The sequence below is a fragment of the Dysidea avara genome, chromosome 9 (genome assembly GCF_963678975.1).
Source record: "Dysidea avara chromosome 9, odDysAvar1.4, whole genome shotgun sequence".
NCBI lineage: Eukaryota > Metazoa > Porifera > Demospongiae > Dictyoceratida > Dysideidae > Dysidea > Dysidea avara.
This window is the reverse complement of record NC_089280.1, coordinates 10,442,805-10,450,103: the sequence shown is the minus strand read 5'-3', so window position 1 is coordinate 10,450,103 and position 7,299 is coordinate 10,442,805. Positions and strand designations below refer to the sequence as shown.

Sequence of the window (7,299 nt, the reverse complement as noted above, 5' to 3'; positions counted from 1 at the left end):
ATTCTTATATTGCTACATATGTACGTAGTAAAGAGAGTTTAAAAACATTAACAAACCTAGACAAAATGGTATATTAAAAATTATAAATTTAAAAATAAAGTAGGAATCCAAACGATAAAAAGTAGTGAAACAATAGAAGAACAATGGTAGCTATTACAGCATAGCTCGGTGGGAATTCCCTACTTTGGCATGATATAGCCATTATTTGGTGTTCAATGCCAAAGTAGGAATTTCCCACCGAGCTATAGTGTAATAGCTACCATTGTTCTTCTCTTGTTTCACTACTTTTTATCGTTTGGATTCCTACTTTATTTTTTAATTTATAATTTTTAATATACTACTTTGTTTAGTTTTTTGTTAAGGCATACAGCTAGCTATAAGTATGTGACTCTTCTATTAGGGTGACTGCTGTGTTAGAGTATCTCGAGGCAGCCTGCAAGATGTACACTTGCCAAAAAGGGGCGTGGTTTCGATTGATTATAGAGTATGTCGTGCCAGTCTTCCAAATTAAAGGTGTGTGGTCACTGAAATACAACTAGTGCAAAAGGGGTGTGTCGTCGTGATTTCAATCGACAGATCGATAATGCGTAGAATGAAGAATGGGCGTGATCTTGTGACCAATCGTGAAGCTATCTAGTACCAGTAACTACCTCCGTACAGTACCCTCCGTCATAGATTATATCAGTAAGGAATATAATCTATTCCTCCGTACAGTAGCGTAGTCTAAGCGTCTTAAATAATCTTGTGGCGTCTATTATGCTGTTTAAAGAAAGTGCTGATACGGAAAATTAACGCCTCGATATGGTTTCGGTGGATGAAGAAGAAGACAAGCAGCCCGATTGAAGATAAAAGAAAAGACAAGGCGCAGAGGGCACACACTCGTCGAAACCCCAAAAGGCACATCCCACTGGTGAGTTTGTTACTGTGGCGTAAAATGGTGGCCGTGCGCTGCTTTCGTTTGGGCTTTAGGCTTGCAACTGTGGTCAGTGAGTGAGGCAGTAAGTTTTGGCGATTTTTAAAAAATTTAATATCCGGCCACCTGTAAGCGTTTTGTTGTATTTTATGCACTATATGGACTAGTATTATTCCGTAAAGGTGATTTTCGTCTCGTAAGATATCTCTAGGATAATTTTTTAAACGCGCGATTTTGGACGCGCGCGAAAATTTCACATAGATTCCTACTTAAACGGTACGACCGTACCGTTTGATATTACTGTATATAATTCATAGTTCATAATTATAATTTTAGCTTCAAAATGCATTGCATTATAGTATTATGCAATAGTCATCATCACCAATAGGTGCTAACTTGCTTCAAGCTGTTAATATATTTCTTTAATATGCGTTTAATGTAAGCATATATGAAGAGAGTAATGTGCCCGGTTTACAGACATAATTTTTTTGAGCATGTTTAAACATGTGGATGACAGTGTAAGAATACCTTGGATGGAAAAGTCTACAAAATAGAAGAGCATGCATAAAAGCTACAATGATGTATAAGATATCTAATAACTTGATAAATATGCCTTGCAACCAATCTCTTATCCCTTGCACCTCCCACACTCGCCATCATCGACTCTGCTCCCTTACTCAAGAATTAACACTCACTTATATTCCTTTTTCCCGTCAGCCATCAGATTGTGGAACAGCCTTAGCCAGCAAACCATTAACTCTCCAACTCTAGATCACTTCAAAAGAACACTTATAATAACATGACTGTATGTACGAACTGTTTTGTAATATGTCACACCCCCCTTCCCCACAACTCACCCACTTGTAATGTTGTGCCACACACTCTTTTTGAGGTTCTGCACATTATAATATATAATAATAATAATATAATAATATATAATATATATGCTACCATTCTATCAGCTATTTTGATGAGGATCAAGAAGCAGAACGTACGAAACAGTTCCTGGAAGAGACATAAAATTTGTTCAAGCAAGAAACCATGCAGATACCATCAAAAGGAGGGAGAACAAAGAGGGCAGTTTTTCTCAAGAGGCTTAACTTAACTTATTGACGAACAGTAGTTGTCGACCCCAACTGGTGAAGAACACATTAATGATACTAATCCGGATCCAACCACTCTCGTATTCAAAGCAATCTCAGTGCTCCATTTAGAAGGCAGTCTTTCTCACAAAAGGAAACAGGCTGATTATCAAAAATTTTAAGCACTTGTATGTTTGAATCTCAATCTGTCCCACCTCCACTGACTTGAAGCCGCTGGATTTCAGTGGCACAGTGCCTGTGGTTTATAATAGGCACTATTATCTAGCATAGTGGATAATACCAAATGCTTGAAGTGATTGCAAATCTTCCCTTTGATATATCAATGCTTATGTGTCTTTCATGGTGAAGCCTTAATTGTGCAGAGCTAAAATTATGCCAAAATATTTGGATATGATGTATGTAAGCATAATGCAGTGTATTTTGAAAGGTGTTGTAAAAAAATATATATTATTAACTTGTTCATATGCATGTATGTAGAGTACTGTAGGTATACCCAGTGCAACTATTTTCTAGGCATCATGCATACAAGTTGTGTACAAATTTACATAAAAACTGTAAAAAATTCAGTTCTATTGCAAAATATTTCTATATTGTTTTTCTTGTATATTCTAAAATTTATGCATACATCTTATTAATCCACAACTTTGCATTATATAGCACAGGTAGTTATGTATACATTGAAACAAAATGTCTTATATGTATATAGTAACCCTCAGGCTCTACAGTAACACGCTTAATTTCTGTGTTTAATGAAGTCCAACTAAGTAACTAAAATATTAGTAGGGTAAATATTGTGTTATATAATCTAATCTAAAACAGCCAAGCTGTAAAAAAAAAAGAGTGCAGCCCTCAAAAAGGCTATGGTAAAAAAAGATGTAAAATCCAAGGTGACAGCCAAGAAATGGCTGTGATGGTAGGTTAATGGTAAAAATTTTAATAACAACGATTTAGGTTAATTTGGTGCCTTGTGGTCTTTGCACAAAATTCACCTGAATTGTCGTTATTAAAATTTTTACCATTAATCTACCATCACAGCCATTTCTTGGCCACCATCTTTGATTTCACATCTTTTTTCACCATAGCCTTTTTGAGGGCCGCACTCTTTTTTTACAGCTTGGCTGTTTTGGATTAGATTTCACTTCTTTTTGTATTTGTATACCTCAAAGCCGACCTATGACCAGCGTTGGGGCTTTTTAACCTATCTTTTTTTCTTTACCGTAGGAAGAAGAAAAAGATGAAGCAGATTTTAAATACTTTAACTAATTCTGATTTTATCAGTAAATGTACAAATTATATATATAATACATACCCATCCAAAAACAGCTTATAGCTGTAAAAAAAGTGCGCGTCCAAGTAAAGCAGAGTTAACTGCGACAAAAAGTAATGATATCATAATGCGGACATGTGCGAGGTGTGCAAGTTGTAAAATTAATATTAGCTAATCAGATAACACAATGTTATTGTTAAAGTGTTAATGAGAACTATGTGATGCTGCTATTTTTAAGTGTGTGAACATCTTCATAAATGCCACACAAATTTAATTCTCAATAAAGCAATGTGTATAGATTCTCTGATAGCAATAAATAGTTTGAGTTTGGCCACCTTTCCTTTGTTCGTAGCATTGCCGTATACAGGAAAGACGGCCAAACTCAAACTATTTATTGCTATCAGAGAATCTATACACATTGCTTTATTGAGAATTAAATTTGTGTGGCATTTATGAAGATGCTCACACACTTAAAAATAGCAGCATCACATAGTTCTCATTAACACTTTAACAATAATATTGTATTATCTGATTAGCTAATATTAATTTTACAACTTGCACACCTCGCACATGGCCGCATTATGATATCATTACTTTTTGTCGCAGTTAACTCTGCTTTACTTGGACGCGCACTTTTTTTACAGCTATAAGCTGTTTTGGATGGGATTTCAATACTTTTTGTTCGAATAAGCAATGTACTGTTGATAACAGTAAGTGAGTTTCCATGGTTTTGACAGAAACCCCAGATTACAATGACAGAATATTAAAATATAACTGTAATTTTAGTGGCCAGGGCCGCTCACATGGGGGGGGGGGGGGGTAACTGGGGTATTTTTCCATCTGCCCGAAAGGGGCCCCTTGAATACCTGTTTATAAAGAAAGATCGATATACTCTAATAGAGCAGTCAGGATCTAGACTCTTCCTTGCCCCTGGGCCCCTCTTTAACTCTTTTTCCTGGGCTCTCTAATTTCTCTAGACGGCCCTGTTAGTGGCATGTAACTGCAGTCAACTACCACCCATTTTAACTAGTAAACCCTTAATAACACTTTGCCTTTCATCTTGTACTGAATTAAAACGATCAAGATACTCTATTAGAGCAGTCACAAAACAGCTGTAACACGGCAATCAATATTTAGCATAGTTACAACTTCTGCTTAGCATCGGATTGTATAGTTTAAATTACTAGCTACTTACAGACTTTACAATATAAAAATATGGCACTTGTAGAAATGTGACTGTTCTATTAGAGTATCTCGATCTACTTCAAGCATTGACTGATTCAAGTGAAGAAGCTACGCCCCTGCCAAGAGATCTTGTGAAATGAAATGAGAATAGTAAAGAAAAGGCAAGTATGTACAGAGACAATAGAAGGGCGCGTAATTATGTCCTGTTGTAAATAAACGCCTTTAAAATTTATATTACTACTAAATAAGCGCACAAGAATAGGCTTGTGAGGCTGTTGTCTCCAAGGTTGTCTCATTACTTGTCTTTTCGTGTTGAAGGGATTTAGTCACAATTGGTGAGTTTAACTATACATGTATTTGTGTTGTAAAACTTAATTGTAAAAAGGCGATTAGTACATATCATGATAAACATGTATTTGTCACAGTAGAGTCTCTCACAATTATTACGAGACATTGGACCAGGGTAAAAAAAATTACTGCTATATTTAGAGGTTGTAGCGTTTGTAAATCTTAGTATCTTAATAAATAATCCTCCATGGTCACTAATCACTAATAGTACAGTGAAAACTGGTCATTATTCAGGCCGTAGGGACAAAAAATTTCTGACCTAGCTTTTTAAAGAGGTGGCTGCATTTTGCGGCCTTAAAAAAGGTAACAAGCATGCTGTTCTAACTGGCTATAGAGATGGATTTAGTGTGTGACAGCGTATGAGACAGTGAGTGCTGGCAGCAAGGGGGCAGCCAATCTGTTAGAGCACCAAAGGCACTGCTTAAGACTTAGGCAGTTGGCTGTCAGCCCAAAGTGTAAAAAGTTTCACTATTGGTCCTTATAAGCTCCTGATGAAGAAAGTGATGAAGTCATTATCCATAGGATATATTTTTCAGAATATCCATTTCAGTTCTACAATACAGTAGCCAAGCATAAGATGAACATAGCACAGCATTCCGGTGGTTTAGTGGTGACCACAACACTGCCTGAGGTAAACTGTGGTGAGATTTGAGACTACCGGAAGCCCTGGAATGCCTTCAACACATAAAATACCAAATATCTAATGCCTGGCTTTCATCCACAGTGGACCTGTCTTGGTGGCCACTTGTACAGAAGGAAAACAGCTGCCACACAGTCTTTCAAGCGAACAGCTAGTTTCCACACCTCTTAATTAAATCTTGAGCAAAATTGTGTGTGCGAGCAAGTGTGATGTTGTGCATTGGCAGTGCCGTGTATATGGTTGCTGCCTAGCATTGACACATCACGAGTATTGAAGTCACAATGTGTTACTGTATCATCCATCTAAATACAATCTCTGAATGTGTCATTTAGTGTAGAGAGCAATCTTCCACAAGAAGTGACCTGCAGGTTTCAGTGTATATTGTTAACCATTAATATTGTTCACCATTGTGATTGTGAACTGTATGTACAGTGAAACCTCACTTAGTGGCCACCTCTTTAATAAGACCACCTCATTATATTGGCCACCTCTAGTAGATCCCAAATATAGCTAAGCAGTACTTTATGACCTCATTAATAAGGCCACCTTGTTATTCAGGCCAAATTTTTGGTTCCACAGCTGGCCATATTAATGAGGCTCATTGTACTTATGTGAATTTTTATTTTTTCGTAACTTTTCTTCAGGTTTACTGATGGGCACTATGAAGCATTGTTGACTGGTCCGTACATAATTTGGTGACTTGAATTGCTAAAACAGTACGTAGCATATCTTGTATGTACATGTAATGTGTTGTAATGTGTCCACACATCCACACATCTTAGAAATAAATATAATTGTATTCTCTATACTCAGTTCCATTGTGCCACTGGGTCATAAGTGGGTTGAGTATGGATCATCCAGGACATTTGAGTCACATTTTGTCCTGGCCAAGTGGATCTCATCCACTGACAGAATATACAGGATCACATCACATGTATAAATTACGGTGGAACTTGTTTATTGCCACCTTCACTCAATAAACAGGTAACAGTGTATAAATTCTCAATTGGAATTGGCTTTTCAAGAGAGGTTCTCTTTCTATACTGGTGGCCATTTAGACAGGTTGTACTGATAGAGTGTACATATAGAGATGCAACAATATCCTCCACTTAGTGTCGTTTGATAGTGATGCAATGGAGACTATGTATTGTTGCATTTAAATACTATACTACTATATTGCAACTCTAGCATGTATTTATAACAGGAATGTTTGTTAACTGTTTAGACATACTGGAGCAACACCCACTCATCTGGATTCTACAAATGGAGTCATATCAACTTGTCATCATACTTACTCGTTACTCCCATTGTGTTTGGATGAATATACATGCCGTCATGTGAGACTTGCTACCATGGCGGGCCACTGGAAAACATTTTCATAGCAGTTATATTACAGTCATTATTGTACAATTCTTACATTATTGTTGTGAAAAGTGTTTGGTATTCATGTGTCCTCTGTATGTTGTAATTACATGTGTAATTTTTGTGTGGGGGTGCTGTAAAATGCAATAATGCATGGTGACAATTGGCTAGCTACATGTGCTAATTACTCGCAGCTTGTGTCAACAACTGGTAACCACAGTTGTACTCTGTGTCATTCTTTAAGCCGCGCCCTTAGAGGACAAATTACGTCACGGTGGGGGCGACTAAATTCAAATTTAAAAACGAACGATGGTATGTAGCACCATAGATTATATCTGTGGACTATAATCTATGGCAGCACACTTCTTTGTGGCTATATGCACTGATTAACTACATAGAACGCCAGTTCATCAATACCCAGTGACCGCAGTTGTGCTTTGCGTCATTCTTTAAATTCCGAGTAAAATTCTTAGAGAGCAAA

At 36.9% G+C, this 7,299-nt stretch overlaps 1 long non-coding RNA gene across 1 annotated transcript; it reads left to right on the top strand.

Annotated features, from left to right (window-relative positions):
- Window positions 1-4,451: 4,451 nt before the first annotated feature.
- LOC136266763 (uncharacterized) lies at window positions 4,452-7,091 on the top strand. The gene is made up of 3 exons (XR_010706275.1): window positions 4,452-4,803; window positions 6,101-6,172; window positions 6,682-7,091. It is a non-coding gene; the product is annotated as an uncharacterized lncRNA (long non-coding RNA).
- The last annotated feature ends 208 nt before the right edge of the window (window positions 7,092-7,299 follow it).